Source organism: Temnothorax americanus, unplaced genomic scaffold (assembly GCF_048541705.1).
Source record: "Temnothorax americanus isolate GAGA-0224 unplaced genomic scaffold, ASM4854170v1 Scaffold2, whole genome shotgun sequence".
Lineage (NCBI taxonomy): Eukaryota > Metazoa > Arthropoda > Insecta > Hymenoptera > Formicidae > Temnothorax > Temnothorax americanus.
In genome coordinates, this window is record NW_027509338.1 from 959,103 (window position 1) to 986,244 (window position 27,142).

Below are 27,142 nucleotides of genomic sequence, written 5' to 3' on the forward strand. Positions count from 1 at the left end.
GTATTAAACTAATATAATAATTTAAAAAAATGTAATTTTAAGAAAAAAGAATAAGTTTAAATATAAATAATTTAGATTTTCTATATTAATTAATTGATTTTAGAATATAATAAATAAAATTAACTTCAGGTACAAAATATAAATAAAATACACATATCTTGAATTTATAAAGAAAGATGCATAAAGAGGTATTCAAATATAAAACAAGTACTCAATAATTTTCTCTCTCTTGTTCTTAGCTTTCAAATCATCCTATGTACATAGCAAGTTATTACGAAGGTATCAAGAGTTCTTCGACAAGATTCTTAAGTGATGAGAAAAAGGATGAAAGAATCGCGTTTGAGGGATTCGCCGTGTCGATCGCATAATTAGTCACGACGCGCCGGAAAGCGACGAGGGAGGCTTTGCGGAAAATAAGAGAGCAAACAAGAGTGCAATAAATCACGGTCTGATTTGTAGGCGCAGAGTGATCGTGCGCACCGGCCGAGCTCATTGAAATTCCACAAAAACGCTGAGACCTTTTAAGGAAGAGCCGTAAAAAAGCACAGATTCTTCCGGACCAATTAACTTATCGCGACACCTGAAATGCGGAGATCTTACAATGACTTGAATTTCTTGCAACATGACGCATTATAAAATTCTTGTAAAGTTATATACATTTATGCCAGTTCATATTTATTTCAACTCACAACGTTTCAACCCATAATCTGGTCCTTCTCAAGTGAGATATTATAATTTAATACGCAACATTAGAGACATCATGCGTCGCCAGACGTTGTATATCCTATATAACTACATTGTGCGAACTCTAAGCTAAAAACGAATATGTTAGTATAAATATGTCAAATATAATAGCGAGAAAAATGTCATAATTAAACCGTAAAACATTACATATTTGATGCGTCAAAGGAATAAAATGTAAAATTGTAAAAATTGTAAAAATTATAAAAATATAAAGAAAAATTAAAGTAAACATTTTCTCCACTATATCTGTACCGTGCCATAGTCAAAGTCACAATCTTAAAAAATGTCAAACACACCGACAAATAAATACATTAAGACGCGTTCCAAAAGTACCGTAAGATAAATCGAAATCAGAAACTAAATTGAGACGTGTTCTAAAAATACTATAAAACAAACCAAACTCGGAGATCTATTTTACATGGCCTCGATAACTCGATCATATATCTCAGGCAAAATCTCCCGTATCCTTCTGGAGGTTGACTCTTTTCTTGAAATGACTGTCTTCATATAAAACTTTCGGATTAAGCCAATCGAAATCATGATTATAAGTAAGACGATGTTTAGTGACAACCGAATGATTAATTATCGACGTGTTTTTTAATGTCGCTCTGATGTTCTTTTATGCGTGTCTCTAAATGCCTCTTAGTTTGTCCAATGTAACATTAATTGCAATTTGCACAGTCGATCTCATTCTCATATACAAGCTCAGTCTGTTTAAAAGGCGGCAATCTGTCTTTCCCCTTCTTAATTATACAATCTAATTTCTTCGGAACGGTAAGAAGTGTCTTAAATTTGACACCTCTCATGGTACTCTCTAAAAGAGAATCAGTGTATTTTTACTAGGAAACAGTAAATAGTCACTGATTGAAGCAGTTATAAGTATACCACTGAGAATCAGTGACATTTCACTGAAAGAATTAGTATTAATATTGACTGTTTTACTCAGTAATATTGGACTACTGGAAACAGTGACTTTGAACAGCAAAATCAGTAATGCAAGCTGATTAAATCAGTAAATGTCCCAGCAAACAGTAACAAAGAGTAATAATAACCTCAATACATGTTATAATTTTTTATTCAACAATGTAATTGTTACGTACAAAATGTTTACAGAATAAAGTTAATTAAAAATTAAGTAAGTAAACAATAATAACCAATATTCGACGCGTGTTAAATATATTGAGCTTTGCGCAAAGAATCCTGTTTTTTACACAATTTTAAACGCGTCTCTCCAAGCTAATAACAATGTTGCAAAGGAAAACGATCCAGGAAGCGGTAGACAAGGGTGAGTCTTTACCACTTTCCACACATCGACAGAACGAAAAAAACTCGAAAAAAGCGAAAGATAAAACCGAAGATTATCAAACAAATATCGCAATAAAAAAATCTCTAGAAAATGATTTCAAGATAATATCCTGTAGCTTTTTTCGCTAGGTTACATTCCCTAGTGCTTGGAGGAGGCGTTCACAGAATACGATTATAAGCAGCGGTGCTCACGAGAGAAAACGATACAGAAGGACTTACGTAATAATTAAAAATAATATTATTTTATTCAAGATAGTAACCGAAAATATAAAACGCGCATTGAATAATATGAATTAGATATAGATATTATACAATATTATCCAGTGTAATATTAGAAATATTAATATGAGTAGAAGACACTAAAGCATGGTGTCTTCTAAGCACTTTACCCGATATTTTAAAACAATAGTTTTCTAAGAAATCAAAAAAATATATTAGTGTTTCTGGATACTTAACGTCAAAAACATAATATGTTTTGATCAATAAATCGAATGCCATGATAAGCGAGTTCAAAGTTTTGTTGTCCAAAGTTAAAGTTTGATTGCCAGTTTGAATGAAATACTGTGCTGCAGATTGTCCTTTGATTAGAATAATATAGGGCTGAATTGGATTTATTAGATTCATTCCTTAGCTTACGAGCTTGTGCCTCTATGTTTGTTTCTTTCTAAAAGAAAAGGATTTTTCTGTGTGTTAGTAAGTATTAATATATAACTTTTAAATGCACTAACCGAACTTACAGGCCATATCTGTATTAACAAAGAATTTGGAAAAATAGGAGGATAAATTTCATCATGAAAGTTATTTCAAGAAAAGAGAGATCTCCGAAATGTTTTTTATCAAGAAATGCAAATGCACGGTCAACCTCTAGAAAGATACGGAAAATTTGCCTGCGAAATATAATATGATCGAGTTATCGAGGCCGTGTAAAATAGATCTCCGAGTTCGGTTTGTTTTGTGGTATTTTTAGAACACGTCTCAATTTAGTTTCTGATTTCGGTTTGTCTTACGATACTTTTGGAACGCGTCTTAATGTATTTATTTGTCATTATGTTTAACATTTCTTATCATTGACTTTGACTAGGGGAGACCGGGGCTTGTTGGCACAAGAGGCAAGTTGGCAATGCGTTCCGTTTATATATTTATAGCAAAAAGAACAATGGAAAAGTTATCACAAAATATTTCTTATATGACATAGGTACTTTTCACAAAGTTTTATTTTAATCAAACAAGTATTACAATAGAAAAGAAGAAAAGTCTGATTCAAGAGGTGACAAGTAAATTTTCGAGCGTTTCAAAATATCGTATTAATATTCTTCAGCTTGAGAAGTCAATCAAAGTGACGTATCATTAGTTAAAAGAAAAGTTTCTGTTACTATACGACATGTTATTTTGACTAACAATAGTAATTTATTGTAATAAAACGACTGAAATAAAACGTATGTAGGGATGGGGTATGTTGGCTCATATCAAGACACGCTTAGCTTGACTTGTTGTTGCCGTGCGCGTGAGACCTGTTTGAGCATGTGATTTACTATCTACAATGCTGATAGAAGCTAAATATATATTTATATTAATATTTTTATGATGAAAAAAGCTACATCTAAAATAGTTCACAATTATTTTTCTGCAACAACGTTTTGATATTCGATCATTACAAAATAACTTTAAAAGATACAATCTTTATCAAGAAGTACGTATGTGTTACCCGTTTTGTGTTTCTATTACGTATTCATTAATTTAACGTAGACTTTTGTCGCATAGCCAACTTACTCTCTACTATCGGGGAAAGGCTATCGGCTACTATCGGCTACTAAGGCTACTATCGGGTTGGCCACAATGCAGCATGTTCATATTTCATTTATTACAAAGAAACTATACGGTATACAGGAGCGTTCCTAGCATGAAAATGTAAAGAAAGGTTCTCTCCATCATATTAGTACTGTTTAATCATGATAATTAGTTGTATAAAAACTCAAATGCCCCGAAATTGTAAAAACGGTGCCAACGAGCCCCGGTCTCCCCTATGGCACGGTACGGATATAGTGGAGAAAATGTTTACTTTAATTTTTCTTTACATATTTATAATTTTTACAATTTTACATTTCATTCCTATGACGCACCAAACATGTATATAAGTTTTTACAGTTTAATTTTGATATTTTTCCCGCTATTATATTTGACATACTTATATCTGACATACTCGTTTTTAGCTTAGCGTTCGCACGATGTAGTTAGGATACAACGTCTGGCGACGCATGATGTCTTTAATGTTGCGTATTAAATTATAATATCTCACTTGAAAAGGACCAGATTATGGTTGAAACGTTGTGAGTTGGAATAAATGTGAACTGGCCAGTTGGGTCGCTTAATTTCGGATTTTATTTTTATTTATTTACTGGCGATTTATTTATTACCATTGTTACATTTATGCGTTTATCAGAAAAATAGTGTATAATAAGTAAATAATAATTCTAAGTAACTATAAGTCCATTCAAAATATTGTCCAACAATTTTCTATAAATTAAACATTTCCTAGGTATAGAAAGCACATGTCATTTTGACGTCAATTGATGTCAAAAGACGTCAAAATGACATGTGCTTCCTACCAAAGTTAGATGAAATTTATGTTCCAGATATAATCGTAAAATTATTAATTTGTAATATATCAAATTTATATTAAGTCTTATGAGAGAAATGCCATGGCATGCAAGTAGTACAATTCCTTTGCTATTAAAAAATGTTCTTAGCGTGTAAATATTATATCGTATATCAGAACTTTCTCTTATTTATAAAATAAAAATGTAATTAAGCATAATTAATTGACTTCATAATTTACGGGTCATAATATCTATTAACCTTTAGGGAACTTTTTCCTCGGTAGACAGATAAAGTTACGCGTTAATTATTATGTGCTATGGGTCGATGATTAATATTGCAGAAGAATTTTCTATAACGCACCTAACGTAAATCGCTAAATAGCAATCTGAGTTAATCACTATATAACCCTTCTTTGCAGTTAACTTACGATAATTAAGTTCTTTCATATAGCTTACTTTAGTAAATTACGTTGATTAAAAATATGTATTGCTGCTTATTAAATGATATAAACATTGAAAATTATATAAGTTTTTTATATATATATGTAGGTCCAGAGGTATATGTTCCGGGACTGTTTACGTTTTTTGAAATGTACAGTCCTGGAATATAACGCATCTATGTATATGTAATCAGATTCAAAAAACTGTCCCGAAAATTGCCGTAGGACATCAATTTTTTCCAGGACAGTCCTGGAAACTGCCAAATGTCCCGGAATATACCGATATCAAAAATAAAAGTCCCGGAACATACTTCCGGACCTACATATATGTATATATATATATATATATATATATATATTTATTTATATCTAATAAGTTAATAATATAAAAATTGTCTAATCTAACGCAGCAATCTAACATTTATAAAATTTCGTAATTTATTTTTCAAATTAGCGAAATAAGGAGAACAGTTTGTACAATTTATAATTTTCTTAGTTTAATAATATTAAAATTCATTAAACAAGCAATATTAAAAATTTAAATAATAAATATTTTATAACTGTTATATATATAGAGATATAAAAAATTGATATTCGATGGTCAAATAATTAAATGTTTTACAGCCAATGTGTCGTCCATTATGGATTCTATTGTGTGTGTTGTTTTGCTTTTTTTTTACAAAAAAATAAAAACATTAAGACGTAACAGGTTTAAAAACGATGTCATTCATTCCGCAGTGCATTTTGCAGCTAAGCGTCAAATATTGCGCGACCGACCGCATGAACTCTCGGAAAATTGACTTGGGGCCTTCATCACGAACTCTCGCTCCAGATATGTGTATGAATATATTAAATACATCGCTAAAATGTAATTTTGCGCGGACGAGTTTATGCCAGGAGTGACGAGTGGCTCGTAAAAGCCAATGAGTTTACAATGAAATTACATCGTCAGCCGAGCAGCGCTCCACACCTTATTACTGTCATTACGCTTAAACGGATCTATCGTGCTGCGAATCAATTCGATAGCCAGATTGATAATCGCTTCAATAGCGAATGTTTCGTGTTTGGATTCGTTTCTACGTCGATTTATATCCTGTCGGGGCGCGCTTGACGCGGATATATCAATGCACTGAATAAATGCAATTGCGATAGGAGCAAGAGTTATCATAAACACTCACAAATTGCATGTATGACGCGAAATAATCATATAAATTGATAAACGATTTGAATGCCGGCAAAAGAGTAAGCTCTCTTACGCAACATTATACATCATTTATATCTAAATTTTATTATACTAATTTTGCTATGTTTTAAAAAAATATTATAATATATTTTCTCAACTACGATTTCTCTCAATATATAGATACACACAAGAAAATAGAAAATATTATTGAAATATAATGCTAAAATAAGAAATTTTTTTAAAATTATATCGCTTAACCGCGAGGCAGTATAAACATTCATAAATGTCACCTTAATTCAGCTCGAAGCCATCCATGGCAGCTATTCCCGTCGAACGTTTTTCAAGTCTTTCTTTTGCATGCGCATCGCTCGCGATTGTATACCATTCACGCAAATCAACGGCCGTTACATCAGACTTGTACTTAATCCGTTCGCGCCAATCTGTCCGTGTAGAATTTTACGGCTGCAATAACGATTTTACAACGCGTGCAGAATTGCTCCGTCGCGTGCATACGTACGGCACGTACGCGAAGGCACGAAGAATGATGCGTGTATACGTATGCACGCGACTACCCTTCGTCCGATATCCTCCGGTGCAATAGTGCGAGAGGATATCGCGTAACGCGCTCTTTCGATTTTGCGACGGATTCTAATGTGAGTGGCCGGTTCGAGTTCGAAACTAGAAACGAAACACTCTTTTGAGTGTCCTTTGTCTTTGTGCCGCGCGGGCGTCGATTCCATGCCCGCCGGGCGTCGCGTCGGTTCCCATTTAAATAGCGTAACATTTGCAACGTATGTTGAAAAAAATCGAGATAGTTTTAACACCCCACAAAATTGACGCAATAAAATATTTATATAATATCTGTTCAAAGCTTTTTTAAATAGCAAAACCGTGTATCTGCAAATTCAAATTGAACAAAAATAGAAGTTATGAAAGTATATAAAAGAGAATTAACAGTATTTAGCGAGTTTCCGGTTTTCTCTATCAATTTTATTTGCACATATATAGATTTGTCAAATTTGTTTTCTGAAAATAGTCATATCACCGCAATAAAAATATATACACTTCAGAATATCTCGAAATACACTATAGGACTAAAATTGATATGAGTTGAAGACGATTCGTTGAACTCATTAGATATGACAGACAACGCATTTGATTGTTTGCAAAAGTCGACGACCGTCTGGTGACTAAAAAGCAAGAGAGGAAAGAAGAACTCAAATTCTCGAAAAAAAACGTCAATTTCTCGCGACTCATTAACATTCGTCTAGACTAACGAACTTGAAGAAGTATGAATGCAAAAGCTAAGGGTTTTCAACGGCGCACGCAATCGCGACAGTCTTTCGTATCGTCATGTATTCACAACGAATAAACTAAATTTTATAAAAGTACATTTGCATCTTGAGAAATTTTATTACGTAACAATTACATCTTTTGAACAAATTTTAAATTTTCCAATTATTTAAATATTACTTCCGCTTAACCACTTAAATATTATAAGTTGTTAAAATATTCTAATACAAATTTAATATAATTTTGAATTTATAAATCAGCAATTTAATTAAAACGTATGCTGCAAAAAAGAAATCTTTTAAAAAATTAACAAAGATAAAGAAAACACATTTTATCATGAAATTTCAAGTATGTGAAGTATGGAAAGCATGAAATTTTTGATAGAAACAATTTTTAATCGCAATCATGGAAAAAATTTAGATAATAATATACAAAATCAAAGTTTTTATTACTTAATTAAATTAATAGATACCGAAATAACACACACCAAATGACAAATATACTGAAACAACAGCTATTTCGACAGCTTTTTTTGTATATGGTATCGTACGCAAACCGACACGAAGCTATACGCTCGTTCCCTTTTTCTTTGTTTTTTGTCAACAGTCGGGAAAACAATCGTTGTCGTTTTCCTCGCCAAAGTTTTTCCTTGCAACCGGCCCGTCGGCGCGTGCTAATTTCCAGCGTAAATTCGGTTTAACCAGCGGAGAAAGCCGTCGGCGAAAATTCGACGAGGGTAAAACAATCAGACTAACGCGAAAACTGTATCAGACGTGCAATTCGCACTAATTGTCCCGTCGGTCCTTCCAGGCGGCTCCCCCCCTCCCCCAACCCTTTTCTCACCGGTGATAACTGCCCGCCTTCTAATCTCCGAGCTTGTGTGCTACAATAGGGTGATGATTACCTGAACGATGCAATTTGGTATCCTCGAAACGGAGGACACGAGAGGAGAGGATATCCTTCCTGCCTCTCCTCTTCATCCTCTTCCATGCCATATGCTGTCGCGACATTCGAAAACGTATATGTGCCACATTACGATCTTTTCTCAACGATTTAAATCTATATATAGAAATGTAAAATCTTTTAAAGATAATACAAGTATATATACAATAATGTAATATTAAAACTGTATAATGCATGATGCGTTATACAGTTACTAACGCATCATGCATTATACAGTTACTATAACTTATAGATTGTTTACTTTAAACAATCAATAATTTGCATCACAGTTTAGAATAGAACTCTGTTTATAATTTTATATGCCACGTTATTTATATGTTGTAAATATATTTTAATACCTACTATTATACAGAGTAATTTTAGTAAATGACTTGTATTATAGCTCTTTTCTAAATAGAGAAAAAAAAACAGAAAAATACTTACAATAATAAGTAAAACAGAATCAATGTAATATACAATCAATTAGAGAAATTGACATTTAAGGTGTCCGGGCTGGATCTTGATAGCCTATTAATAATAAGTATTTGTGAAATTTGTATACTTTTTCCAAATTCGGTCTTTAAAACACAGTTATTTGTTAAGACGGTAATACCACATATTTAAATTGGTAATCAATTTAATTTTTTGATGCTAATAAATGTCATTATTAAATTACTAAAAATATTACTCCAATATTATATTATTACTAGCATGCCCCGTCGGGCTTCGCCCCGGAGAATATGTAATAAAACACGCAAATAGTCTCTCTCTCTCTCTCTCTCTCTCTCTCTCTCTCTCTCTCTCTCTCTCTCTCTCTCTCTCTCTCTCTCTCTCTCTCTCTCTCTCTCGCAAAGAAGAGGTGTATAAACTGTACCTTTAAGAATCAGACATACAACTTGAAGATAAATGTTGAACACGAGGCGCTGGATTCGGAATGTCCGACATTTAAGAAAGTATTGGGGGAGAAGAAAAAAAAGCCGGCTGGGAAGATACAATATAGCAATTACAGGAAAAAGTTGACTTACTCTGGTATACGAAGGCACAAGGCTGTCTGGCTCATAAGGATGAAATTCGACATCAGGTTATGAAGAGGATGAATCCTGCGATTCGAGAGTTATCCGAGACTAGATTGACTATAGAAAGTAATGATAGTGAGGTCAAAGCGTTTGATACAATAGATAGAGTAAAGCTAGCGGAAAAATTATATCAGTTTTGTACCGGGGTATAGTGGTGTAAAGGTGTGACAACAGTAGAGTATTATTCGCCAAGGGCGTCAAATGGCGATTTTGTATAGTGATAGGAGACTTTAATATAGGTATAGTCGAGCGATGATAGAATTCATTTTTTCGAATAAGGAAATAAAGGAACAAGTGAATGAGTAACTTATAATAACGAACTATGCGTGACTAAAGGTGGAATTTAAAATATGAATAAAAAGAGAAATAAATATAAAGAATTTAACATCGATAATTTTGTAATATTAGAAGACAGGGTAGAACATTAATGTGATAGGATAAAAATAGTAGGAAATGTGAGTTTGCAAAAGAAACAAGTGAAAATAACGGACCATGCATGGCTTAAAGTAAGATTTAATATGAATAAAAAAAAGAGATAAATATAAAAAATTTAATTGTACCTCATGTAGAGGATTTAATTTAAAGAAAAACGTAGGTTAAGACCTCATGTAAAGGACTTCATTTTAGGAAAAACCGAGTTATGTAAATAGCCGAGAAGGCTAATAAAGCTCAATCAATCTCTCTCTCTCTCTCTCTCTCTCTCTCTCTCTCTCTCTCTCTCTCTCTCTCTCTCTCTTCCTCTCTTTCTCTCTCTCTCTCTCCCTCTCTCCCTCTCTCCCTTTCTCCCTCTCTCCCTCTCTCCCTCTTTCCCTCTCTCCCTCTCTCTCTCTACTTGAAGAATGGATGAATGTGAATATGTTAAAAATGAATGCAGATAAGACCAAATATATGATAGTTAGAAGTATAAGGAAAGAAATAAAAACAGACATAATAGTAAAAAGTTTGGATGGAACTATAATTGAGCGTGTCGAGATAGCGAAACATCTGGGTGTAATGATCGATAGTAAACTCCGTTGGGAGAATCACTGTGATTATATGTTAAAGAAAATAGGGAAAAAAGTGAGTTTTCTGAATAGAATAGGAAATGATATATCGGCGTACACTAGATGTACTGTGTATAAGTCTATCATAGCGCCTCACTTTGAATATTGCGCAACGATGTTAATAGGCATGGGTGAGACGCAACTGAATCGACTGCAAGTGGCACAAAACCGTGCCATGAGAGTCATACTGCAATGTTCGCGATATACAAAGGTAGAATTGATGCTGCAAACCCTTAAGTTTATGAATGTAAGACAGAGGCTAATGTACAATGTATGTATTTTTATTTTTAAGATAGTAAGAGGCATAATGCCAAAACATTTAAGTAATAGGATAGAAATAGTAGGAGATGTGAGTGGACGGCAAACGAGGCAGACTGAGAATATTAGAATTCAATATCGCAGGACGAGAAGCGCACAGAAAAGTATATTTTATGAAGGTTTAAACATGTATAACGCCCTGCCGATAAAAATTAAGCAATGCGAAAGAATTGAACCTTTCAAACGTAGGTTAAGAGAATATATTGTACCTCATGTAGAGGAATTAATTTAACGATATTTTAGGTAAAAAAAATAGCCGAGAAGGCTAATAAAGCTCAATCAATCAATCAATCTCTTCCTTTCTCTCTTTCTCCCTCTCTCCCTCTCTCTCTCCCTCTCTCCTTCTCTCCCTCTCTCCCTTTCTCCCTCTCTTCCTTTCTCCCTCTCTCCCTCTCTCCCTTTCTCTCTCTCTCTCTCTCTTTTTCTCTCTAAAATGCTGTAAATTAAAAAATACTACTTTCAATTAAACCAATTTCCAAAAAAATACCGGTTCCCAAAAAAATCGGTAACGAAAAAATATACAGTTTATAGCACTCCCCGGGAAATTTTACCCCTGTTTTATATACAATTTTTTAAAATTTGATTAATTATTTCCCGGGAAATTCTACCCCTACTTCATATACAATTCTTTGAGATTTAATCAATTATTTCCCGAAAAATTGGAAACATTAAAAAAAAAACGGTTTCCAGAAAAATCGGTAACAAAAACTATACACATCATGGCGCTCCCCGTAAAATTCTACCCTTACTTCATATACAATTCTTTAAGATTCGGTCAATTAATTCCCGAAAAATTGAAAAAATTTCCGTACCGGTTTCTAAAAAGATCGGTAACAAAAAATTATACATTTTATAGCATTCGTCGGAAAATTCTACCCTTGTTTCATATATAATTTTTTGAGATTTGGTCGATTATTTCCCGAAAAATTGAAGAAATTAAAAAAAACCGGTTTCCAGAAAATTGGTAACGAAAAACTATACACCCTATGGCACTACCCGGGAAATTCTACCCCTATTTCATGTACCCTTGATAAAAATTCGGTCCACTAACGAAGAGTAGTTTGCGGACAGACGGACGGACAGACAAACAGTCGGGTTTTATATAATAGTATAGATTATAATATAATTTTTATTATATGGAATATTATTATTAGACTAAGATCCAATCCAAAACCTTAAATGATAATTTCTGTAATATTGATAGGAAAATATTTTACTTTATAATCTATCATTTTGTGGTTATATTTTAAAAAATATAAGATTTATATATTTTTTTAGCGTAAAATCGATTCTTCTTTATTCTACGTATAAAAGTATTAGTCTAGTTGTAAGATAATTAGAAAGGTTAATACTTTGTCAGATATTTTATGTCACACATTTCACGCTATAAAATTAAATAGACCTAGACCTCTCGCGTGACAATGGTTAATAACAAACTCTTGTAGTTATTTTAAAATACAAATCCTAATACCCCTCCCCCCAAAAGCAAATGTTATAATAAATGACAAGAATTTTAAAGTTTCAATTGTCTGAAATTCGCGTGCTCAGGCATGATACATATGTCACGGCTGTCAAAGCTGTTACATAAAACGTATTATAAATGAGTGACTTTTGCATTTTGATTACTGTGCAATGTGCCGTATTTAAACGTGCGAGTTTCAGATAATTTGATTAATCAAAAACTATTATAACTTAGGCTTTTATTAGAATTTTCATCTCAGAATGATCTCAGGAGTCTGCCATTAATATACTTGTCATGTAAGATTCGGGATACTGTATATTTGTATTTTATCTTTTAAATATTTTTTTTTATTACACAGAATATAAAATTATATAGAGCTATATTCTAAATTTTGACGCAATTTATAGATTGACTAGATTTTACTTTCCTTCTTATCAGTTTCTTTAAATATCAATTACCAGTTGCGTTTTTTCGTTTTGTGATAAAAAAATGTTGTCAATAATAATACCACGTTAAGATTACTTTGACAATTAAAGATATTCTATTTTCCAAATAATAATTTTTAAAATAACAATTTTGATGAAATAGTTCAATATATTCGTGAAAAGCACGCGCGTTTATCTCAAACTGTCAAATTACCTACGTTTTATTTCTGGGTGATTTGAAATCTTAATGTTTGATTGCGTAAACAGCGGAAGTGTTTAATCGCGTGAGATCGTCGCGGGAATAGTTATCCATTATGCTTTCGTTTCTCGCTCTGTGATAGGCTGTATTTCTCCCGGCAGCGATCCATCTCCTTCTCGTCGCTCGTAGATACATGTACTTATTCGAACATCCGTCTAGCTGCACGTACATCTCTAGAGGACTATAGCTCTTCGCAGCCCAAAAAGGACTTCCCATTCACTACTTCAGTGTGAGGTTCTTTTTCTATCTCTTTCGATAGTCCTTTTACTTCTTTCCTATCTATTTCATCCTCTAACAATGTAAACTCATAGTATTTGCGTTTTAAAGCGGAACTGATGCGAATATTCCTATAGAATTATCAAAGCATTTTTTTCGTAAAATGTGCAGTAGACAAATCTTAATGAAAAAGATTGCGGTTAAGATTTTCCTTAAGATATAATACAAATTTCTTGTATACATGATAAAAATTGAAAATTTGACGTTCCTACTATCTTCTTCTCTCTTACAAAAAAAATTATGTCTCGAATTTGTGCGAGATCAAGATATAACGGAGCCGCAGGCAAAATAGTCATCGGTTTCATGCAGAAGCAGAACGAATTTAACACTCGGTTAGGCAGTTGCACTTGCAACTGCGACGCTTAACGAGACGAGCAAGAAGCGCAATGAGATGCGTGTGGTCATCGAAATGATTCATATGTTCCGGAGCGGCGACAAAGCGGCGCGCCTCCGAAAACTGACACGCTTCATAACCACAGAGGACGCACCGGGCCGGATAAACGTGTTATTGGAAAGCAATCAGTGGGATAACGTAATTATCAAACTGTACGCGCGCCACGCACAGGATCGTTATGACGACGCGACGCGTTTGTCATAAACTGAGAAATATGCAAATGCTTGACGATCGAATATTTCCAGCGGAACGACTATTGAAATATATTTCAATTGAGCGAAACACCCGAACATATAATGAAAAACTAAAAAAGAAACTATAACCGGGAAAGATGCGTTCTTCGTTATATAGAGTCTACGTCAGCTTTTTGGCAATCTAATAAGGCTGCGGTCCACTTGACGCCACAAATGCTTCGAAGCATTCCTCTTCTCCTTTCTTTCAATGAAGAAAGAAGGAGAAGAAAAACGTTTCAAAGCATTTGTAGCGTCAAGTGGACCACGCAGTCTAAATGCAACGAATTTTATCTTTTGCTAATTCCGAGTAAAGAGATTTTATATAACTTATATTTTTAAGTGGCCACTTGATTAAAATTTAGCAGACAAAATGTTAAAAATTGCAATTCTTCTTTGCTAATGTTAAGTAACGCTGCATTTTGTGCGGCATACCTACTTTGTACACTCACTATATTTTGCTGCGCAACGAAGGAATATTGCAAGACCCGCCACAAAGTGGTTAACAAATCACAGGTATCGGAGAGACATAAGAGGCAATGTCTTTTCTGTGAAGCTGTTCCGGCGGCGAGAAACGCGGCGTCAAACTCAAGAACGAAAATCAAGGTAAACTCGGGGAGTCGCTGGATGGAAATGGAAACCCGAGTAAAAGATGGACAAGCAAAAAGTTATACCCACCCGGGGGCGGATAAATATTAACTCTTTTATAAATATGAAACGCGCTCGACGCATCCTCTTGTTACGTCGACGAACGAGCGTGGCCGCAGGATGGAAATGGAGAGAAGCGCAAGGGAATGGAGAATTGCGGCGAAGGAGCATAATGTATGAAAATTGCGTTTTTGCCAGCGTCAGGAATTAATTTACCATCACCGTTTATCGATACCAATTAATATTAACATTCGAAATATTATTGTAAATTGGCTCGAATACTTCAATCTTGAAATGCGTTTTGTCGTACGATAATAACAATCTCTTATCGCTTATATATATATATATATATATATATATATATATATATATATATATATATAATATAATATACATATTAACAAAATAATATAATTTAAATTTTTTTTAAAACAATCCTTCCTTCTTTCTTTTCTCGAAGAATATAAAATATAATATATATAATATATTCTCCAGAAATATATAATATAAATAGCTACATCGTAACTGTATCTAAAGGCTAACAAAAGCGCAGTGAGTATAGAGTTAGCGAAGAATAGGTTCCTCGCCGGAGAAACGTTTCGCTATACACGCGTAAGCGCGGATTTCAATAAACTCCACCTCGGAAATGTATCGAAGACTCTTTCTATACGTATGGAAATCCGGTCGAACGGCTTTTCTCGCGCTTCCCGAGACGACTCCGGGAGCTCGTATCTCCGTTAAACAGCAGTCGAACCATGGCGCGGCGGCACGGCGGAGGTGCATTGCAATGGAAAGGTTCACTCCGGGGTGGTTAAAGTCGATTGAAACAATCGGCGATCAGTGTTCGGTGATCTCGCTCGGAAATGGCGTAGAGGAGGGCAAGAGGGAGGTGAAATCTCGCGGCCTCATCCCCAGCACCGCGAACAATCCTCCCCAAGGCGTCGCGTCGACTGAGATAGATCTTCGACGGATGCGACCTCCTCGCGACAGAGAAATAAAGGCGGCGGGATTCAACGGCGGCTTGTCGATAAATTTTGTATTAGGTTTTTTTCGGAAATGTGAAACACTGCGAATTCAATGAGCGATTATGCAATTATACAGTAAAGTAATTTCTGAGCGAAACGCAAAGTTTTTGAAACAGTTCCGAAATATACTTACTATTACTATATACTGCAATATTATACTATAGTTTTAGAAATCTATATGAATGTAGATAGAACTATACCGTAAAAGATAAACGTTAGATAACATTACCGTCGACATTGAAAAAGACCCTCTTAACGTTTAATTAATCTAAAACAGTTTCGCAAGAGATATAGAGTGAAGAAAATCAGCTCTTCAGCAGAGTAGGAATTCTCTTCACTACTTGCTACTCTGAAATTCTCTATCCAGACTTGCTAAACTGTAAACGCTAATGGCATTCAGCACGCAGATTAGTAACTCAAGATTCGTGCCCGCGCACATGCATTTAACACGTAGTTTTGAAAATCCCAGGCCACTTATGATAATGAAATTAATTCCCTTTTGATGCGTCAAGATGGCGAGCGCGATCTCCAAGGACATAATGTCGTCCTTACATTTTCATCACGGTCGCGCTTTGCATGCATTCCGCGAGATAAAAACAGGCAACAAGAATTTTAAAGATGCTTTCTGATTATTGCACAGTTGCGGAGTCGTTAAATGAATATACGTGACTTGAAAACGTTACTTTTTATGTGCAAAAAGTTTGTTTCTTGATTGTATGAGTTATCATTGTATCAAATCTAACCAATTTCTAAGACTTTAACAAAATATATATTACTCGAAATAAATAAATAAATTCTATTTAATTAATCTGTTAATATAAGTAACTTTAATTTATAATAAATAATTTTAATTCGAGAGTAATCTTTCATGTAGGATTAATATCAACTGAAAAAGATCTAATAAAAGTTGAAATCAATTTTAAGGAGTATATATTACACAGTGAATACAATTAAAATAAAGTGTTTTAATAATTAAAAAACAATCAATAAAGATTAATTTATCGTATTTACATCCGTGCGCTACACCCGTATTGGCTACAAATTAAAATTAAAATATTACTCTTTCATTGATGTAGTTTGTATGCTTGTTGTTTGTTGGGCCGTCCTTAATTTTGATTATATGTATATCTCCTACCGTGGTGTTTGATAAACGATTAACGACATCCGACTTGGCCGGAAGTGATGGGAGTCGGCGCTTCAATTCCAAAGTGGGTAACCCATCGGATCGTGCCGCCACCCTCCCGTTCCGTCGGTGTGAAATTGTCGGTGCAATCTCTTCGCTCCCTCTCCTTCTTCCTTCGCATTCTTTCTAACATCAAGTCGAAGAGAGATAGAGAAGTGTAAAGTGAAGGACTTTGTGCATAAAAGTTCATGCCGCGGATCAAAGTAATTTCTTCAAAAGCCGCGTATTCCCGCAGGGATCGATGAAAGTGGCCTCGAGAAAGCGGAGTTCGATGGTGAAATATATATAATTTTTGCCTCCAAATTTTTCTCAAAGTGGCAACACTACGATAGGAAATAAATAAAAGGTTTGGCGGGAGTACAAGTGTTTCTTCAAGTTCTTTGTGCATGTAGAATTACTCTCAAAAGTGATTCCAAAGAGATACCATGGGCTACGTCAAGCATATATTATAGCTGCAATTGACATGTGTACATACAAGTACATACATATATTGTAATTTGTAATATTTGTCTATAATTTTTAAATAAATTTATATTAAATGAATATACTAAAATAAATGACTAATACTTTTTTGTTTTTCCACGGAAATTTCGCATCTCAATTTTCTCAAATAATATTAAACAATTTACAAATTTTTGAGGAACTAGAAATCCAAGAGATCGTCGCTCCGTTCATCAATGTCGCACTATTGCGCGAGAAGAAGACGGAAAATTTTTAATTAACGGACAGAGGAGGAGACTAAGTTCTCATATAGTCGAGATCGACCAAGTCGTACTCGCCCCCCTCGACGAAGAACAGACGTACGCGACGACTTGCCGATCGAACAAAGTTGGGAAATCGGCGAGGGCTGTTGACATTTAATTTAAATCGAGCGAGACGGGCTTCTTCGATATTGATTGCGACCAGTTGCGACGAGAATGACAGGATGCTTACATTTATCTGACTTTCGTTCTGCAACCGAGCTTCGTTCTAAGAATTATTTAATATCATGACCGCGCTACTGCGGTTTTGTTCAGGTAAAAGTGTCAGAAAAATTAATAATTTGCCGTTTCCCCCGCTTGAAAGAACATGTACATGAATGCATATATACACATGATTTTTTTAATGGCCGCACGATTACTAAATAAGAGGGAGGACTAAAAAGCTTTTTAAAATGAAAAGTCCTATTTATTCTAGTTAATTTTATGTGAGATATTCTTGACATGACACGAACTTTAAATATTTATTAATAAAATACAAAATAATTGTTATGCAATAAAAAAATATAAATTTTAGATGGGATTTGCCGTTCCATTTAGAGGATAAACTTTGTTCAATAATTTTTGCTTGAATAATCCATTTCATTCGCCTGCACTACTTAGTTTACTCGCTAATTTTCACGGATAATTCGTCACCGGATGCAGCCAGTCCCGCGTTTTTGAGAGATCGGCACGAGGACGCCGCGCCGGTCCGTGACGTGCCGGTCGATGCAATCCATTCGTTTTGAACGTCAGTTCCTTCGTCAGGGACCGACAGTCTCGCCGACACGTCCGTAATTATCTTCGCTTTCCGATCCCTTGGGAACTCCGTGGCAGCCCTAATTAACGCGCTACACAGCTCGGCCATTTCGCGTCGTAAATATTTTCGACGAGAGATGCGTTCCGTCACGCTCACGTCCGCCCTCGCCGCGCCTAACGTGACGAAATTCACGGATCTAATTTAGCCGAACGTATAATCACGAAATATCGCACGTGTCTTGTAAATAACAGCCCCGCAATACGTGAAAATGCGAATAAAACTTTTAAGTAACATTAGCATCGTATAACAACGAGAAATTTGTTGCTACAATTTTAAATATTAATTATATGATAAAATAAAATTAGATTAAAAGAAAGAAAAGATAAAAAATTTTGGAATAGCCTATTATGTATTGTCTATAAAAGAATAATCAACTGATTAGAAATTAATCAGGTCAGCAGAGAATCTATGGCGAATTTAAAATTAAAGAACTTACAAATTTACAGATTATTCTTGTTTAAACCATTTTGCTTCTTCATAGAGGAAACTTTGTTTTCGTGAAATCGTTTACGGATTTTTGTTTGCGTATAAAGTTGGATCTAGTCATCCAAATTTAAATTAATTATATATGAAATAGGGGTAGAAGAAACCAAAGAAGAGATCGGTTTTGGAGTTTTTTATGCCAATATGTTCATATTGTTGTAAAAGGTCAAAATATCGCATTAAAAAAATGTCCGTATGTATGTATGTGTGTATGTACAGATTTGATGTCCGTGGTTGCTCTAACTTCCGCAAATATTGAGATATTGGGCTGTTTTTTTTTTAATCGATAGAGTATCATTCAAGGAAGGTTGGTATTGAATTAGGCGATGATCGGTAAAAGGGTTCATTTTAAAAAAAAATTTCGTGGCTGCTCTAACTTCCGTAAATATTGAGATATCGGGCTGTTTTTTTAATTGATAGAGTATTATTCAAGGAAGGTTAGTATTGAATTAGGCGATGATCGGCAAATTAGAAATGTCCGTGGTTGCAAATAGAAAACTTCGCTCACAAAGTTTATTTTTATAATAATAACAGATATTAGTATAACAGATATTAGTTGCAATAAAGTTTATCATAATAAAAACAAGTGTGCAAGTAGAAACTTGCACATTGCTTCCTCATAGTTTTGAAGTGTGTAAGTAGAAATTTGCACATTGTTTTCTCATAGTTTTTAGGTGTGCAAGTAGAAACCTGCACATTGCTTCCTTATAGTTTTTAAGTGTCCAAGTAGAAACCTCCATATTGCTTCCTTATAGTTTTTAAGTGTGCAAGTAGAAGCCTTCGCTCACAAAACTTCCTCTATGAGGAAGCCAAAACAATAAAATACTAATAATTATGCATCGAATAAAATACAGGCTTCGTTATAGAGGAGCTTAGTGAGCGAAGGCTTCTACTTGCACACTTAAAAACTATAAGGAAGCAATATGGAGGTTTCTACTTAGACACTTAAAAACTATAAGGAAGCAATGTGCAGGTTTCTACTTGCACACCTAAAAACTATGAGAAAACAATGTGCAAATTTCTACTTACACACTTCAAAACTATGAGGAAGCAATGTGCAAGTTTCTACTTGCACACTTTTATGTATTTTAAATTTTGCTCGTTTTTAATTCCCTGCGCAAGATACGTGAAACTTCGTGGTAGGTACATTATATTTTATTTCACGTGTATAGTACTAACCTCGGTGTATTTCACGATGGAAAAGAATGTACTTTGCAATTTATACAGTATGCTGCTACAATTACATAATGGGATACTTTATGTGTCATATATTACATATACATATAATGGGATACTTTATGACAGTTTAATTTAATATGCTATTTGTGTTCTGCAGCGGATATTATTTGATATTGTAAGCGAATAATGTATCTAGACAAACGTATATAAAATACAAGATTATTTATGTAAATAAATATAAAATTTCTCAAAAAAAATTTTTAAAAAATATTAATTGATATGCAATGTGCAAGATTATTACAACTGTAATATACAAAAGTCTTACGATCAATTCCATTTGTTGTGTCTTATTGTTAGTTTCATTCGGCAAACCAATTGAGTTGATATATTTTATTGTTAGATCAAGTTACAATACACGCGCACAAAGATTATTCAATAAAAAAAAACGTTAAGCTTTCTTCCTAAGAGAGTCATATTGCTCTAGCGAAAAAAAAACGTGCGTTGTATTCTCCTGCTTTTTTCTTCTACGTGAGTGGATATTCCTTCGCGTCCTATTCGTAAGCGGCCGAAACGCGCCGACAAGGAAGGTTTGTCTTCGTCAAGCGGCCGAAAGGAGCGGAAAAGAGTCAGCTTTTTAGAAAGCACACTTTCCCCGGCTTCGTCTTCAAGACGATTCACTCGTCAGGGAGAAAGATGGTGTATTGCCGCTTGAAAAATAAATAACTCGCCAGGGCGAAAGGAAATTCTGCATTGTCGGGCCAATCGGGCCTCCGACGAATGACACAACACTTTGTAACAATCTTGTAAGGCTATTTTCAACCTTCACGGAAATCAGCGCACTATTCATTTTTGCTCACGGAATAAAATGAAATTATATTATATATAATAATAACAATAATAAGGCATAATATGTTCGTGACAAGATGGAATTGCTTTCATTTTCGGGAATGCACAAAATAACATTATGCAATAAATATAACGTACGGCAATTAATGTGCGCGAGAAAAGAATAGAACTAGAGATTAAGAGCATTATTTTTCCTGTCAACTGCCGCTGCTCGTCGTAAATTTTGTCGTTTTAATTATTAACCCAAGATTAATCTATGACGCAAACCCCGCAACGCATCCGGCGATGCATCCGACGACGCAGTATCCTCCTTACCCTCGCTACGTTTCGTTCACGCAAGAAACTCGACGCGCGCGCGGCAAGAAAATTTCCGCCCTCGAGGAGGAAAGACAATTTCCTCCCTGCTTAAGGATCCTCTTTCTTCCGGCCCTCGAAACACCAGGCTACACCCTTTAACGATACTCGCGCTGGATGTGGGTAGAAGGGAAGATGAGGAAGAGATGGCAGTGCGGAAAATCCGCACGGTGCGCGCCCGCGGGATCCAAAGTTTCCAGCAACACGTAAGTGGGTAGTTAAACCACACGATAGTGCCTCCGACTTCAAGTCTCCCTCTGCCCTTCCTGTAGCGTAAGGCACCCTTCACCTTCTACGCAACTCATCGTCCTAATTAATATCAATTTCGCTAATCTGTATTGCGAACGTCATTTCGTTCAGTTTTACGAGAATACTCTCTTCGTCGATTATACGTGAGATAATTTGACTTTATCGTCGAAGCTATCGTTTTCGGATTTGTCCGCGGCATTGTCCTATTCAATTTTCGCATATTAAACTTGGCAAAATTGTGCGAGCAAATTAACATCATCAAATATTTAGAGAATTAATTATAACTAATTGAAACGTATATAGAAAGTTATATAATAAAGATGTTTTTATAAATTGAGCAAATGGCAAGAAAACAAAACAACATAATTTCGATGCGATAAAGTTTCAAGCAGTGATATACTGCCAATATGAGATTTTACGACTTTTACTGGTGTGCGCGTCTTACAATAATAATAATATTTATATAAACTTGTGCGCATCAAATGTGATATATTATTTCAATTTTAAATAGCATGCAATATGAATATCTATTCGATAGTATATGCTAATATCGAATTTAATACATGGCTCACGTTTTCGTATGAAGTGCCGACTGTAGCATATGGGTAGCATACGTATAGCTTGATATTTTAAATGCTAATGCGAACAATGGGATATCGATACAGAACCCCTATAATCCGACATTTGTAATTTCAAATTTTAATTTTAAACTCAATTCAGACTAGCGAATTATTATTATTATCACAAAACCCGAGTACAATATTGCAAGTAATTAACTAATAATTATTAATATTGTGACAGTAAATATATTTTAATTTGAAAAAAATGTTTCTTTCTTTTTTCAATTATTCTTCAGAATTATTTTGTTTTATGTTAATTTTACATAATCTCAAATTGGAGAATATAATAAATATCGCAGTATGGAAGTATCAATTATTGCAAGTTAAAAATTCAGCCACAATTAAATAAAAACTATGATCAATTTCAAGCCTTATTTTTGCAATACTTTAAGTTAATTTGTGGTTTAGGTGTAAAGCAATCTAACGGATCGTCTCTAACAAAGAAAAATTAGAAAATGATTATTTATAATAAACTTTTCTCTACAGCGACATGAATTTCAAAATTCCTTTGCGAAGGAATTTATAACTAAAGAATAACGCGATATTTTTAAGATCGTGTTTGATGATATAATGCAATGATACAATAATTAATCGCGCATCATTGTAGTCGATCGAGCGGTCGATGTCAATTAAACGAAGAGCAGTATTGCCTTTCTTTAGACATCGACGATGAGCCTGTGACGTTTTCTCGAGAGCAACTTGTGCGACAGAAGTGGCATAAAAGCTTATTGACACGTCAAAGAAAAGAACGGGAGGAAGGATTTTCCACGTTTGCAGGGGTTGGCGCTTCGATATTAAATTCGTTACATTCTCCGCCAATCGACAAGTTCTCAATTCTGCTAATTGAGCCGCTGAATGCAATAAGCGAACAAGGGCAGTCTTCTTTCCCATTTTTTTTCTCTTCCACATTCTCGAAGATCCTCGATGTTATGTCGTCGACAATGACAAGAATAATGTCATGGAAGAAGATGCATGAGAAAGGTTGATGAGAAAAGAAGTACAAATTTGTCGACAAATTAATTTAATTTATGGAGAGACAGAGAGAGAGAGAGAAAAAAAGAGAGAGAAGGGGGAGAGAAAGAGAAAGAGAGAGAGAGAAAAAGAAAGATGTATTTTCTTATAATCCAAAAACGGAGGTACGCGAGAATACAATAAGCCGACTTACGCGAGAAACCTAACTGCTGCATCACGAATAATACTTAACAAGTGGAAAGCACAATAGATAATACTTATTACTAATTAAGTTAATTAATTAATAGTTGCTTTGTTATGTACTCGTTTCTTAAGTCCAAGGATATTATCAAAATCGAGGATCTTATAAAGAAATAGTGTAATAATCTCCTTTTTCTTTCTTTTGATATTGCTTGAATTAATGTGCTTGACGCGGATTAATAAATACTGTCTCCTACGTTAAAAAAGCCAATAATGTTTATTTGATCCCACCAGTTTAATTATATCAATGCCCTCGTAGCGAGGGTTGAATAACCCGGCTGAGATCCCCCTGAAAAATACAGAAAGACGATAACGAACGATATCGATCGGCGAGAATTCACCATCTTGCACGATCTCGGTATCGCAGATTAAAGAAAAATGGGAACAGGGATAAAGACCGATGATCGGGGAACTTCATCGGCGAAGTTTACTTTTATCGGGAGCAACGTGGGGATTGAATTTCAATGTTATTACGGATAAGGAGAACACTATCGCAGCAAAGAGAGAGGGACGAGGTCTTACAAACTTTACGGATTTCTTCGGAATTTGCGGAGTCCATGTCCGTGACGCGACTCGTAAAAAAACGCGATATTATTTTGTAGCGTCGCCAGTTAAACTATCGCCCCGACATTTATTAAATATTAGTCTGGTGTATTCTAGTTTCTCTGCCTGTGAAACTATTCTTGCTATTATTTTTTAAATGTACGTTAGCAATAGGTCTTCTACACGCGCTGCATTATATATAAAAACTTGTACTTTGAAGATTGGCTTTTAATGTTATAAGTAAATAATGAATATATCTATAGTGTTTTGCAAAAGCACAACTGTACTGAGATGTACATATGTATTTCTTGCATATTAATCACTTAAAGATGCGAAGTTCGCCGCAAAGTCGTCCTTAGGGCAGTTCGCACGAATTTACGGAGATACAAGATCTTCGAGCAACCCGAGAGGCCACAATTAATGATCCCGTTAATTTAATTAATGTTCGCCGTAAAAACCGCAGCTGGTTACGCTTGCTAAAGCGCGACTTCATCTCATGCATAGCAAGAAAAAAACAAATATTGTTTAAGGCAAGAAATACGAGCGAAATAATGCAACCTTGTTGACTTAATTATATATACACGATGGGCATTTCAGTATTATCTGCAAATAATATCACATATACATATAACATGTGTGTGTGTGTGTGGGTGTGTGTGTGTAAAATATTATTACATATTTTACGGATATTTACGGATATTTATTTACTTTTTTTTACATATGGAGATATATACACGTATAAAGAAGAGAGGACTACATAGACATCTTGTTCCAATTTTCATAGATCATGAAATACGACCGAAACAGTAAACAAAAGCATTATATTCCAAAGATACCTATTATAAATTTATTTTACATCTCTATCTGTTCTATTTCTTTTTATTGATTTATGTAATAAATTCAAAGATTACTATTAATTATACTAAATTTGATATCATAAAAATTAATGTTTTCGTATAGTGTTCTCAACTGTGTATTTTAGAAACCTTGCTTATATGTACATGTATAAAATGCTTGGCAAAAGATATAAAGAATTATAATATATTTACTAGATTTAAGAATAACTTTTTTACCCAAATTACTTTGTCATAAATCGAAAATAAATCAAACTTACATACATCATAGAATTAAATATTTTCTCTACTATTATACAACAAAAATGTGTACTGTTGTTCGGGATAATCTTAGAAACTATTGGATTGATTTTGAACGTATTGTATATGAAGTAGGGGTAGAATTTTCCGGGGAGTGCTATAGAGTGTATAGTTTTTCGTTACCGATCTTCTGAAAACCGGTTTTTCTAGATAGATAGATAGATAGATATATTTATTGGCTCCCCTCAGGGTTGCAAGGCGTTTTGTAGGGACGTTCCCAACCCTTTACATTCACTTATGGAAACCGGTTTTTCTAATTTCTTCAATTTTTCGGGAAATAATTGACGGAATTTCAAAGAATTATATATGAAACAGGGGTAGAATTTTTCGGGGAGTAATATGAAATGTATAATTTTTTGTTATCAATTTTTTTTGGAACCGGTATCCAAAAGTTTTCCAATTTTTCGGGAAATAATTGACCGAATCTTAAAGAATTGTATATAAAACAGGCATAGAATTTCCTAATGAAAAGGTTACCGATTTCTGTCTAAAAAAAATCTACGTAATTGTTCTGATTTTTGCAAATTTTGAGATATCGAGCTAATTTTTTTTATGGATAGAATATTATTATATTGAATTTGGCGAGAATCGGTGAAAGGGTTGCCGATTTTTGCTTAAAAAATGTGTAAGTTATACATGTCATATTTGTCATATTATATAGAGTATCATTAAAAAAAGGTTGTTTCGAATTTGGCGAGGATCGATGGAGAGGTTACCAATTTCTGCTTAAAAAATGTATAAGTTATTTGATGGATACAGTATTATTTAAAAAAGGGGTTGGAGGGGGTAGCTTGGCAGGGGAACAGGTGGAGCGGTAAAAGGAGGAAAAATGTGGCGGAAAAAAGGATTGAGAGAGGAGAGTGAATGGGGAGGCGGAAGCGGAGGCGTGCAGAATGTGGAAAGAAAGAGGAGTAAGTGGAGGCAAAGCAGTAGATGCAGCGGAACGGCAGAAATTTGCTTAAGAAGAAGAGGCAGGTGAGATAGGTTAGAATGGCGGCGAACTGGGCGAGAATGTGGCACCAGAGGCAGGAGTGGTGGTTGATATATTTCTCACGTAATCTATTTGCCACGCTCTTCGCAACGGGTGCGACGGAGATGTGCACGAGAAAGGAGCAGAGCGGAAGGTGATGGTGGCGCGAGGTGGGAAAGTGAGAGAACATGCACGGGACGCGGACGTGGAGACACAAGGAGCGGCGACAGGTAAGGACGGTGAGTCGAGATGGCGCTGAGGTGAAGGCCGAGGCGGCGCTGGGCACCGAGATGACGGGCGACTTGTAGCAAAGGTTGGTAGGATTGAGTGGAGAGAGTGACAATAAAGAGAAGGGCGGGTTGGCAGCGGGATCGACAGACAGACAGGCAGATCGAGAGATCAAAGGAGGGGGTCGATGGATCAAAGTAAAGAGGAGAGAAACGCACATGGTGGTAGTAGAGAAGGTAGGTCGTAAGGAGAGTAGAATAGCAGAAGGAAGCAAGCAGAGAACATTAGAAGATTTGGTTGTGAAAGGGGAGAAAGCTAAGGTGGAAGGGAAAGAAGTAAGTGCGATAGAGCGGAGGGTGTGAGAAAGGTGTGAGAGAGAAGCAGAGAAGGGAAGACGAGAGGAAATAATTGAAAATGAGAAAGTTAACCTGCATGTGTTTTTTAGATAGCCCGAGATGGAAAGAAGATGCATGGTGGAGAAGGAGGTGGTGGAGAAGGTAGTGGAGGAGAAAGTGAAAAGGGTGCTAAAGGAGATGAAGGAATTGAAGGAGGAGGTAAAAAGTCTGAAAGGAAAGATAGAAAAAATGGAGCTAGGAGGGGGAAAAAAGAGGAAAGAGTGAGGAGAGTAAAGGTAAGACGGGGAAGAGGAAATGATGGATAGGAGAGGAAGAGAGAAGCGAAGAAGAAACGAGGAAGAGGAATGTTATAATAAGGATCGAGAAGAAAAGGTGGGTAGGGGAGGAATCGAGTTTGGAGTAGGTGAGGGAGCTTTTTGAGGAGGGCCTGAGGGTGAAAGCGGAGGTAAAAGAGAAGTGAGGATGGTAGGTTCCAGGGGGGATTGGGTAACGTTGTTGGTTAAGCTGGGGAATGAGGAGGAGAAGTTGAGGGTGCTAGAGACAAGAAG

At 35.1% G+C, this 27,142-nt stretch overlaps 1 protein-coding gene across 3 annotated transcripts in view; it reads right to left on the reverse strand.

Moving 5' to 3' along the window:
* Gfrl (Glial cell line-derived neurotrophic family receptor-like) overlaps positions 1–27,142 on the reverse strand; it is a 364,389-nt gene that overhangs the window by 143,543 nt on the left and 193,704 nt on the right. The window lies entirely within an intron of this gene.